Source organism: Gorilla gorilla, chromosome 7, assembly GCF_029281585.2.
Source record: "Gorilla gorilla gorilla isolate KB3781 chromosome 7, NHGRI_mGorGor1-v2.1_pri, whole genome shotgun sequence".
In the NCBI taxonomy this organism is placed as follows: Eukaryota; Metazoa; Chordata; class Mammalia; order Primates; family Hominidae; genus Gorilla; species Gorilla gorilla.
In genome coordinates, this window is record NC_073231.2 from 95564651 (window position 1) to 95577844 (window position 13194).

Here is a 13194-nt window from a genome sequence, read left to right on the forward strand (position 1 = left end):
CATTCAACAAAATTCATCAATTTGCAGTACACACTTTGATGAGTTTTGGCAAACGAATATAGTCGTGTAACCACTACCAAAATCAAGATATAAAACATTTCCATCATTCCAATCCTTTGCCATCAATCCCTTCTCTCCACCCTTTGTCCCTGGTAACCAACAATCTTCCTCCTATCATTAGAGTTCTGTCTTTTGTAGAACCTCAGATAAAAGGTATCATACATTTTGTGGTATTTTGAGAATAGCTTCTTTCACTTAGGACAATGCTTTTGAGACTCATCTACATCATTGCATCTCTCAATAGTTCTTTCCTTTTTATTGCTGAGTAGAATTTTACATATGAATGTACAATTTATGTATTCATTCATTTGCATTCCCTTAATAACTAATAATGTTGACCATCTTTTCATATGCTGTTTACCATTCACATAATTCATTTGGTAGAGTGCCTACAAATCTTTCACCTACTTTTGTTATCAGATGTTTTATCTTCTTATTATTGAGTTGTAAGAATTCTTTTTATATTATAGCTACAAGCCTTTGATCAGATGTATACTTTGCCAATATTTTCTATCTGTAGTTTGCCTTCTCCTCTTCTTAACAGTGTTTTAAGAAACAAACGTTTTTAATTTCAATTAATTCTTTTTTTACCATTTATTTTTCCTATGGTTCATACATTTTGTGTCCTATCTAAGAAGCATCTGCCTAATAAGGTTACAAAGATATTTGCCTGTGCTTTCTTCTATAATTTTATAGTGTACAGTCCACTTAAAGCTAATTTTTATAGTATGTATGGTAAGGGTTAAGGCCCAGATGGCTATCAAATTGTTCCAGTACCTTTTGCACCTACTGCAAAGACCATCCTTTCCTCTAATGAATTATCTTAAAAACTTTGTCAAAAATAAATTGACTACATGTGTATCTATCTATTCTGGGACTATTATTTGTTTCTATTTTTCTATATGTCTCTCTCTATGCCAATGTCATGCTATTTAATAACTACAGCTTTACAAAAGACTAGAGATCAGCCAGGCACAGTGGCTCATGCCTGTAATCCCAGCACTTTGGGAGGCTAAGGCAGGTGGATCATGAGGTAAAGATATCGAGACCATCCTGGCTAACACAGTGAAACCCCGTCTCTACTAAAAATACAAAAAATTAGCCAGGCATGGTGGTGGGCACCTGTAGTCCCAGCTACTCAGGGGGCTGAGGCAGGAGAATGGCGTGAACTGGGAAGCAGAGCTTGCAGTGAGCCGAGATCGCGCCACCGCACTCCAGCCGGGGCGACAGAGTGAGACTCCATCTCAAAAAAAAAAACAAAAAAAAAAAAAACTAGAGATCAGATATTATATATGTTCTCAAATTTTGTTCTTTTCTAACACTTGTTGCAAAGCTTATGAACTTTTGGACTGACATATAAATTCTTGAGTTGATTTGTCAATTTTTACCAAAGAGCTACTGGGATTTCAATAAACATGGAATCAGTTTGGGGACATTTGATATTTTAACAATTAATCTCCCAAGCTGTGAACAAGGTTTATATCTCCATTTATTAAGGTTTTATCTAATTTCTTTCAGTACATTTTGTGCTTTTGAGTATACACATTGTATACATATTTTATGACATTTATCCCTATAATTTTTACATTTTATTGCCATCAAGATAAGTGCCATAAAAATGGCATTATTAAGTTAATGTAAAATCCCAATTGTCGATTGTAACTATATAGAAATATAATGAATTTCTGAATACTGACCTTGCATCCTGCAGCCTTGTGAAACTTACTTATTAGTTCCAGTAGCGTAATTCTTCAGTTTTTTTAAAAAGTGGATTATCATGTTATCTGCAAATAAAAACACTTTCCTTTCTCTATGTATTTTGTTTCTTTTTCTTGCCAAACTTCACTAGCTAGGAATCACAATAAAACACAGAAAGAAAGTAGTATATGTGGACAGGAGGTGAAATAGAAGTATATTGTTGAAGGTTTCATTCACTGTGTGGGAAATGATTTGTCATCTGGTGGTAGACTGTTGTGTTAGTTACCTATTGCTGAATAACAAAATACCCCAAACTTAGCAGCTTAAAACAGCAATAAACATTTATGATCTCCCACAGTTTCTGTGCATCTGGATGGGTTTAGCTGGGTGGTTCTGGCTAAGGGTCTCTCATGAAGTTGCAGTCAAGATGTGGAAAGGGGGTGGAGCCAAGATGGCCAAATAGGAACAGCTCCAGTCTACAGCTCCCAGTGTGAGTGATGCAGAAGATGGGTGATTTCCGCATTTCCAACTAAGGTACTGGGTTCGTCTCACTGGGGAGTGTCGGAAAGTGGGTACAGGACAGTGGGTGCAGCACACCAAGCGTGAGCCAAAGTAGGGGGAGGCATTGCCTCACCCGGGAAGCGCAAGGGGTCAGGGAATTCCCTTTCCTAGTCAAAGAAAGGGGTGACAGACGGCACCTGGAAAATCGGGTCACTCCCACCCTAATACTGCGCATTTCCAACAGTCTTAGCAAAGGGCATACCAGGAGATTATAGCCCACGCCTGGCTCAGAGGGTCCTACGCCCACGGAGCCTCGCTCATTGCTAGCCCAGCAGTCTGAGATCAAACTGCAAGATGGCAGTGAGGCTGGGGGAGGGGCGCCCACCATTGCCAAGGCTTGAGTAGGTAAACAAAGTGGCCAGGAAGCTTGAACTGGGTGGAGCCCACTGCAGCTCAAGGAGGCCTGCCTGCCTCTGTAGACGCCACCTCCGGGGGCAGGGCATTGCCAAACAAAAGGCAGCAGAATCCTCTGCAGACTTAAATGTCCCTGTCTGACAGCTTTGAAGAGAGTAATGGTTCTCCCAGCACGCAGCTGGAGATCTGAGAACGGATAGACTGCCTCCTCAAGTGGGTCCCTGACCCCGAGTACCCTAACTGGGAGGCACCCCACAGTAGGGGCAGATTGACACCTCACACGGCCCGGTACTACCCTGAGACAAAACTTCCAGAGGAAAGATCTGGCAGCAACATTTGCTGTTCACCAATATCTGCTGTTATGCAGCCTCCGCTGCTGATACCCAGGCAAACAGGGTCTGGAGTGGACCTCCAGCAAACTCCAACAGACCTGCAGCTGAGGGTCCTGACTGTTAGAAGGAAAGCTAACAAACAGAAAGGACATCCACACCAAAACCCCATCTGTACGTCACCATCATCGAAGACCAAAGGTAGATAAAACCTCAAAGATGGGGAAAAAACAGAGCAGAAAAACTGGAAACTCTAAAAATCAGAGTGTCTCTCCTCGTCCAAAGGAACACAGCTCCTCACCAGCAACGGAACAAAGCTGGATGGAGAATGACTTTGACGAGTTGAGAGAAGAAGGCTTCAGACGATCAAACTACTCCGAGCTAAAGGAGGAAGTTCGAACCCATCGCAAAGAAGTCAAAAACCTTGAAAAAAAATTAGATGAATGGCTAACTAGAATAACCAATGCAGAGAAGTCCTTAAAGGACCTGATGGAGCTGAAAACCAAGGCACGAGAACTACGTGACAAATGCACAAGCCTCACTAGCTGATTTGATCAACTGGAAGAAAGGGTATCAGTGATGGAAGATCAAATGAATGAATGAAATGAAGCGAGAAGAGAAGTTTAGAGAAAAAAGAATAAAAAGAAACAAACAAAGCCTCCAAGAAATATGGGACTATGTGAAAAGACCAAATCTACATCTGATTGGTGTACCTGAAAGTGACAGGGAGAATGGAACCAAGTTGGAAAACACTCTGCAGGATATTATCCAGGAGAACTTCCCCAATCTAGCAAGGCAGGCCAACATTCAAATACAGGAAATACAGAGAACACGACAAAGATACTCCTTGAGAAGAGCAACTCCAAGACACATAATTGTCAGATTCACCAAAGTTGAAACGAAGGAAAAAATGTTAAGGGCAGCCAGAGAGAAAGGTTGGGTTACCCACAAAGGGAAGCCCATCAGACTAACAGCAGATCTCTTGGCACAAACTCTACAAGCCAGAAGAGAGTGGGGGCCAATATTCAACATGCTTAAAGAAAAGGATGTTCAACCCAAAATTTCATATCCAGCCAAACTAAGCTTCATAAGCGAAGGAGAAATAAAATACTGCACAGACAAGCAAATGCTGAGAGATTTTGTCACCACTAGGCCTGCCCTAAAAGAGCTCCTGAAGGAAACACAAAAGATGGAAAGGAAAAACCGGTAACAGCCACTGCAAAAACAGGCCAAATTGTAAAGACCATCGAGGATAGGAAGAAACTGCATCAACTAACGAGCAAAATAACCAGCTAACATCATAATGACAGGATCAAATTCACACATAACAATATTAACCTTTCAGGTAAATGGGCTAAATGCTCCACTTAAAAAAAACACACACACTGGCAAATTGGATAAAGAGTCAAGACCCATCAGTGTGCTATATTCAGGAAACCCATCTCACATGCAGAGACACACATAGGCTCAAAATAAAAGGATGGAGGAAGATCTACCAAGCAAATGGAAAACAAAAAAAGGCAGGTGTTGCATTCCCAGTCTCTGAAAAAACAGACTTTAAGCCAACAAAGATCAGAAGAGACAAAGAAGGCCATTACATAAAGGTAAAGGGATCAATTCAACAACAAGAGCTAACTATCCTAAATATATATGCACCCAATACAGGTGCACCCAGATTGATAAAGCAAGTCCTTAGAGACCTAGAAAGAGACTAAGACTCCCACACAATAATAATGGGAGACTTCAACACCCCACTGTCAACATTAGACAGATCAACGAGACAGAAAGTTAACAAGGATATCCAGGAATTGAACTCAGCTCTGCACCAAGCAGACCTAATAGACATCTACAGAACTCTCCATCCCAGATCAACAGAATATACATTCTTCTCAGCACCACACCACACTTATTCCAAAATTGACCACATACTTGGAAGTAAAGCTCTCCTCAGCAAATGTAAAAGAACAGAAATTATAACAAACTGTCCCTCAGACCACAGTGCAATCAAACTAGAACTCAGGATTAAGAATCTCACTCACAACTGCTCAACTACATGGAAACTGAACAGCCTGCTCCTGAATGACTACTGGGTACATAACGAAATGAAGGCAGAAATACAGATGTTCTTTGAAACCAAGGAGAACAAAGACACAAGATACTAGAATCTCTGGGATGCATTCAAAGCAGTGTGTAGAGGGAAATTTACAGCACTAAATGCCCACAAGAGAAAGCAGGAAACATCTAAAATTGACACCCTAACATCACAATTAAAAGAACTAGAGAAGCAAGAGCAAACACATTCAAAAGCTAGCAGAAGGCAAGAAACAACTAAGATCAGAGCAAAACTGAAGGAAACAGAGACACAAAAAACCCTTCCAAAGATCAATGAATCCAGGAGCTGGTTTTTTTAAAAGATCAACAAAATTCATAGACCACTGGAAAGACCAATAAAGACGAAAAGAGAGAAGAATTAAATATATGCAATAAAAAATGATAGATAAAGGGGATATCATCACCAATCTCTCAGAAATACAAACTACCATCAGAGAAAACCTAGAAGAAATGGATAAATTCCTCGACACATACACCCTCCCAAGACTAAACCAGGAAGAAGTTGAATCCCTGAATAGACCAACAACAGGCTCTGAAATTGAGGCAATAATTAATAGTTTACCAACAAAAAAAGTCCAGGACTAGATGGATTCACAGCCGAATTCTACCAGAGGTACAAGGAGGAGCTGGTACCATTCCTGCTGAAACGATTCCAATCAACAGAAAAAGAGGGAATACTCCCTGACTTATTTTATGAGGCCAGCATCATCCTGATACCAAAGCCTTCCAGAGACACAACAAAAAAAGAGAATTTTAGACCAATATCCCTGATGAACATCAATGCAAAAATCCTCAATAAAATACTGGCAAACCAAATCCAGCAGCACATCAAAAAGCTTATCCACCATGATCAAGTGGGCTTCATCCCTGGGATGCATGGCTGGTTCAATATATGCAAATCAATAAACATAATCCAGCATATAAACAGAACCAACGACAAAAACCATATGATTATCTCAATAGATGCAGAAAAGGCCTTTGACAAAATTCAACAACCCGTCATGCTAAAAACTCTCAATAAATTAGGTATTGATGGGACATATCTCAAAATAATAAGAGCTATCTAGGACAAACCCACAGCCAATATCATACTGAATGGGCAAAAACTGGAGGCATTCCCTTTGAAAACTGGCACAAGACAGGGATGCCCTCTCTCACCACTCCTATTCAACATAGTGTTGGAAGTTCTGGCCAGGGCAATCAGGCAGGAGAAGGAAATAAAGGGTATTCAATTAGGAAAAGAGGAAGTCAAATTGTCCCTGTTTGCAGATGACATGATTGTATATTTAGAAAACCCCATCGTCTCAGCCCAAAATCTCCTTAAGCTGATAAGCAACTTCAGCAAAGTCTCAGGATACAAAATCAATGTACAAAAATCACAAGCATTCTTATATACCAATAACAGACAAACAGAGAGCCAAATCATGAGTGAACTCCCATTCACAATTGCTTCAAAGAGAATAAAATACCTAGGAATCCAACTTAAAAGGGACGTGAAGGACCTCTTCAAGGAGAACTACAAACCACTGCTCAAGGAAATAAAAGAGGATACAAACAAATGGAAGAACATTCCATGCTCATGGGTAGGAAGAATCAATATCATGAAAATGGCCATACTGCCCAAAGTAATTTATAGATTCAATGCCATCCCCATCAAGCTACCAATGACTTTCTTCACAGAATTGGAAAAAACTACTTTAAAGTTCATATGGAACCAAAAAAGAGCCCACATTGCCAAGTCAATCCTAAGCGAAAAGAACAAAGCTGGAGGCATCACACTACCTGACTTCAAACTATCCTACAAGGCTACAGTAACCAAAACAGCATGGTACTGGTACCAAAACAGAGATATAGACCAATGGAACGGAACAGAGCCCGCAGAAATAATGCCGCATATCTACAACCATCTGATCTTTGACAAACCTGACAAAAACAAGAAATGGGGAAAGGATTCCCTATTTAATAAATGGTGCTGGGAAAACTGGCTAGCCATATGTAGAAAGCTGAAACTGGATCCCTTCCTTACACCTTATACAAAAATTAATTCAAGATGGATTAAAGACTTAAATGTTAGACCTGAAACCATAAAAACCCTTGAAGAAAACCTAGGCAATACCATTCAGGACATAGGCATGGGCAAGGACTTCATGTCTAAAACACCAAAAGCAATGGCAACAGAAGCCAAAATTGACAAATGGGATCTAATTAAACTAAAGAGCTTCTGCACAGCAAAAGAGACTACCATCAGAGTTAACAGGCAACCTACAGAATGGGAGAAAACTTTTGCAATCTACTCATCTGACAAAGGGCTAATATCCAGAATCTACAATGAACTCAAACAAATTTACAAGAAAAAAACAACCCCATCAAAAAGTGGGTGTAGGATATGAACAGACACTTCTCAAAAGAAGATATTTATGCAGCCAACAGACACATGAAAAAATGCTCATCATCACTGGCCATCAGAGAAATGCAAATCAAAACCACAATGAGATACCATCTCACACCAGTTAGAATAGCAATCATTAAAATGTCAGGAAACAACAGGTGCTGGAGAGGATGTGGAGAAACAGGAACACTTTTACACTGTTGGTGGGACTGTAAACTAGTTCAACCATTGTGGAAGTCAGTGTGGCAATTCCTCAGGGATCTAGAACTAGAAATACCATTTGACCCAGCCATCCCATTACTGGATATATACCCAAAGGATTATAAATCATGCTGCTATAAAGACACAGGCACAGGTAAGTTTATTGCGGCACTATTCACAATAGCAAAGACTTGGAACCAACCCAAATGCCCAACAATGATAGACTGGATTAAGAAAATGTGGCACATATACACCATGGAATACTATGCAGCCATAAAAAATGATGAGTTCATATCCTTTGTAGGGACATGGATGAAGCTGGAAACCATCATTCTCAGCAAACTATCACAAGGACAAAAAACCAAACACCGCATGTTCTCACTCATAGGTGGGAATTGAACAATGAGAACACATGGACACAGGAAGGGGTACATCACACACCAGAGCCTGTTGTGGGGTGGGGTGGGGAGGAAGGATAGCATTAGGAGATATACCTAATGTTAAATGACGAGTTACTGGGTGCAGCACACCAACATGGCACATGTATACATATGTAACTAACCTGCACATTGTGCACAAGTACCCTACAACTTAAAGTATAATAATAATAAATAAATAAAAGATGTCGAAAGGGGTTGCAGTTATCTAAACACTTTACTGGTGCTGCAAAATTTGCTTCCAAGATGGCTCACTCACGTAACTGGGAAGTTGATGCTGGGTCTTGGCTGGAGGCTTCAGTTTTTCTCCAAGTAAACTCTCTGTAGATGTGAGCATCCTCAGGACATGGCAGTTGGGTTTTCCTCAGAGGAGCAATGCAAAAAGGAGCAAGTTGGAAGCTCCAATATCTTTTTGACCTAGGCTTAAAATCCATACATTGTCAGTTCTCCATATTCTATTCTTTACAGAGTTTGGCCCTATGCCATGCAGGATGAGACTATATTAGAGTTGAACAGTAGGATGCAGAGACTGTTGGGGAGCATCTTAGAAGCTGCTTAACACAACTATGGTAAGTTACAGTGTCCTTATCATATACCTTACTTCTATATATGTTATAAAGCCAACAGTACATTATTTCTATTTTGCTTTAAGCAGTCAATTATCTGTTAAAGAGACTTAAAAACTAAGAAAATTAAGTATTTTTCATGTATCTATATATTTATCATTTCTGGCACTTTTTATTCCTATGTGAATACACAAGTTTCCATCTGGCATCATTTTCCTTCTGCCTGAATAACTTCCTTTAATATTTCTTATATTTAGTTTGCTGACAATGAATTTTACCTCTTTTGTCTGGAGAATTGTTTATTCACCTTTATTTTTAAAAAATCAAAAACCTGGATATAGAATTCTAGATTGACAGGTTTTTTTTCTTTCAACACTTGGAGGACTGTCATCCAGTTTGTGTAGTTTCTGATGAGAAGTTTCTGTTGAGACAGTGCCTTTTTTTTTCCTCTGGCTGCTATTATGATTTTTCTCTTTATCAAAACTGGTTTTCTAAAATTCAATTACAATGTGTATTGGTGTGATTTTCTTAGGATGCTTTTCCTTCTTAGGATTCTTTTAGTTTCTAGGATCTATGAGTTTATACTTTTCATGACAGTTGGACAAACATTTGGCCATTATGTCTTCTCTTTTTACACTCTTCCACCTTGCTTCAGTGGTTCCAATTATATTAGATCTCCTGACTTTGTTCCTGAAGTCACTGATGCTCTGTTCATTTTTCTATTAGTCATTTTTCTCCCTGAGCTTCATTTTTGATAGATTCTATTGCTCCTTCAATTTCACTCATCTTTTCTTCTGCAGTATCTAATCAGCTGTTGATCCCGTTCAATCTATTCATTTCAGAGACGAAATGAAGAATCTATTGTATTTTTCATCTCTATAACTTTGATTTCAGTCTTCTTCTATTATCTATATCTCTCTTCATCATGCTCATGCTTCCCTATACCTTACTCATGATGTGAAGCATATTTACAATAGACAATTTTAGTCATTACATCACCTCTGTCATTTCTGGTGCTGTTTCTATTTATTGACATTTTTCTTCTGATTATGGGTTAGGTTTCTTATTCTTTCTACTGTCTGGTAAATGTTTTATTGCTTTGCGACATTGAAACCTCACTTAATAGGGTGGTAGATTTTGTTGTAACCCTTCTAGTAGTCTTAGGCTTTGTTCTAGCACACAGTTATGTTACTTAGTAGCAGTCTACCTCTTTTGAGGCTTGTTAGGGAAATCCAGAGTATATTTTAGTCCAGGGCTAATTTAGCCTCACTACTAACTTTGCTACTGAGGTATTCTTCTGAGGATTCTATTCAATGCCCCTATATAATACAGTGTAATAAGGTCTTTCCACTCTAACCGATGGGAACACAAACTCTTCCCAGCCTTAAGTGAGCTTCAGGAATTATTTGGCTTATTGCCTCCCAGCAGTTCTTACCCCTGCCAGGGGTATCTTTCTCTCTCACATGCACATACCAAGGCTCAAGGGACCCCTTTGTGATCTCTGGGTATATTCTCTCTTCTCTCTCTCTCTCTCTCTTCACCAACCCCCCCACCCAAAATCTCTATCCACTTTAGTCTCCGTGAACTCTAATTTCTAATCCCTCCACTAAGGTAGACTACCAGGATCTGTTCGAGGTTTCCCTCTGATATGGTTTGGCTCTGTGTCCCCACCTAAGTCTTATCTCAAATTGTAATCCCCCATGTGTCAAGAAAGGGACTTGGTGGGAGGTGACTGGATCATGTGGGCAGTTTTCCCTATGCTGTTCTTGTGATAGTGAGGGAGTTCTCATGAGATCTGACGGTTTAAAAGTGGCAGTTTCCCCTGCGCTCTTGCTCTCTCTGTCTCTCTCTCTCTCTCTGTCTCTCTCTCTCTCTCTCTCTCTCCTGCCACCTCTTAAAGACATGCCTTGCTTCCCCTTCACCTTCCACCATGATTGTAAGTTTCCTGAGGCCTCCCCAGCCATGAGGAACTGTGAGTCAATTAAACCTCTTTCCTTCTTAAATTACTCAGTTTCAGGTCATTCTTTATAGCAGCATGAAAACAGACTAATAAACCCTCCATCTATTAAAGCTTGAAAACTGCCTCTAGGTGGCAAGCCAAGCTGGGGCAATAATAAGGTTCAATTTGTTTATTATGCCTGAAAACATTGTTTTGTCCAATTTTCTATTTGTTTGAGGTATACAGTAAATGTAGTCTCTGTCATCCCATTATAGCCAGAGCAGAAATGATCTCCAGAAATCTTTTTTAAATGTCAAACTACTTGCTGGATACCTCTTTTTACAAATATAGGAAGATACCTCTACTTCCAAATATAAGACGCATATGAAACTTAACATATACAAAGTTTAACTCTGCTCTCCTCTGCATGCCCTGAATCAAGTAAACCTGCCCCTTCTTTCATGTTCCCTGTGTCAGTAAATGGCAACTCAATCATTCCCATTGTTTGGACCAAAATTTCAAAATTTCTCTTTCACACTTAATAGCTAAACCGTCGGCAAATTCTTTCAAATCTTGTCCTCAAATGTATATACAGACTCTAATCCGATCACAACCATCGTAGTTTACTTCAGCTCATCATCCCCTCTTTCCCTGGATTATTGCAGTAGCTCCTGTATCAATCAGGTTCACTGCAGTAATCCTGCATAAAAATTATTCCTCCAATCTCAGTAGCTTTCAATGCAATTTATTTCATATTCATTGGTCTACAAGTCTGCTGTAGCTTTGCTATCATTGGCTGGGCTTTGCAGGGTCATCTTGGCTTGATTCTAGGCTGCTGTTCAGGTTCAGGTTTGCTCCATATCTCTTGTTCTGAGGCCCAGGCTTAAGGGCACTGACTGCTCGCAGTATTCTTTTGGCAGAAGCACAAAAGGGCTGGAAGAAATTTGCTGGGTCTTTTAAGGCTTTGCCTCCCCACTGGTACATAGTCACTTTTCACTCACATTCCATTGACTACAGCAAGTCAAATAGCCAAATCCAGTGATGGTGGCCTGGGGAAATTTTATGGGGAGGACAGTAGGGTGAATATTTGCTGAATAATAATCTACCACAGCCTCCTAATTGCTCTTCCTGTTCTTTCTCTTGTGCTTTTCAGTCTGTTTTCAACATAGAATACAGAATGTTCCTTTTAAAACACACCAAGATCCTTCTGTGCGAAAAACCCATCAATGACTGCTCATTTCCCTCAGAGTCTATACAGCAGTCTACAAAGCCTTAGTCACTCCTGCATCTGGTCACTTTTCTGGCTTCATGTTCTACTATCGCCTCCTTCCTCTCTGAGTATCAGCAACACAGGCCTCTTTCTTTGCTAAGCTGGAACAGGCCAGGCAAATTCCTGTCTCAGGCCTTTGCAGTTGCAATGTCCATATCTGAAACATTATTCTGGCCCCCCACCCCTAGTTGTCTCTCATGCTGTTCAGATCTCTGCTCAAATGTGACCTTAGTGAGGTCTTCCAAGAGTACCTTATTTGTAATTTCAAACTTTTTGATACTTTCTGGCCCTCTTCTTTGCATTACTTTTCTCCAGAGCACTTACTATACTTTGTTTTATTTATTGTCTGTCTCCTCCCACTAAAATGTGATATCCAGGTTCTAAGGGTTCTAAGGATGCTGTTGGAGAAACAGACTTGGGAAAGTACCGCTCCAAGCTCAAGCTGCTCTCGCTAATGATCCTGTTTCTTGTCTTCATGTTAGGTGTTTTCTTAATAATGGCCACAAGGTGGCATGCATAATACCTAATTCCAAAAACATAGCCAAACATACTCTTAGGAGTTAAAGTTATATCATCCAGTATATGTAACTTTAGTTCGGAAACAGCAGAAATTTTCCCAAATAAAATTTGGAAAAAATAAACAAGGAAAAAAGCAGCCCAAACCACAACTACTATCACCACACTGACCACTGACACCACAAGATACATAGTTTATCTTTCTCATTATGAAATTTTAGCATGTGAAAGCACAGGTTGAGGATTATTCTGGAATTTTCTTCAGGTCTTTGTTGTTTGCTTGGTTGCTTGTTTGCTTGCTTTTTAAATCTCTGTAGCTACTAAGCTTTCCTTTTGAGTGTGACAGTGGTAAGGGTCTCTCTTATGTCTTCGGGCATTTTATTTCAAAAGTTCACATGATGTAATCTTTATTATGCTTCTCCCCTCATAACAGGTAAGTCCTTGAGTTCACGACCATGAAGAAGTGATTAGTCAATTATCTGAGAACCACTTCCTCCTAAGTGAGAAGAAGAAACAAGCCAAAGATAGAAGAGGCAGCAGTGTGGGAAAAATTAAATGAAGAGACCTTCCCAAATTGTTCTCTTTTCCTGGTTCTCCTGTAAGGTGAGAATGGGCTGTATACACTCTGAAATGCATGCAACATCTATGGAGTGGTTATCTGTTACTCGTTATATTGTAGTTCTCTGTTGCCATCCCTGAATCTCTGGTAAATGCTTGTTAGAGGCTACAGTGTGATCTCAACTGTACTGCAGGAAATTCAGG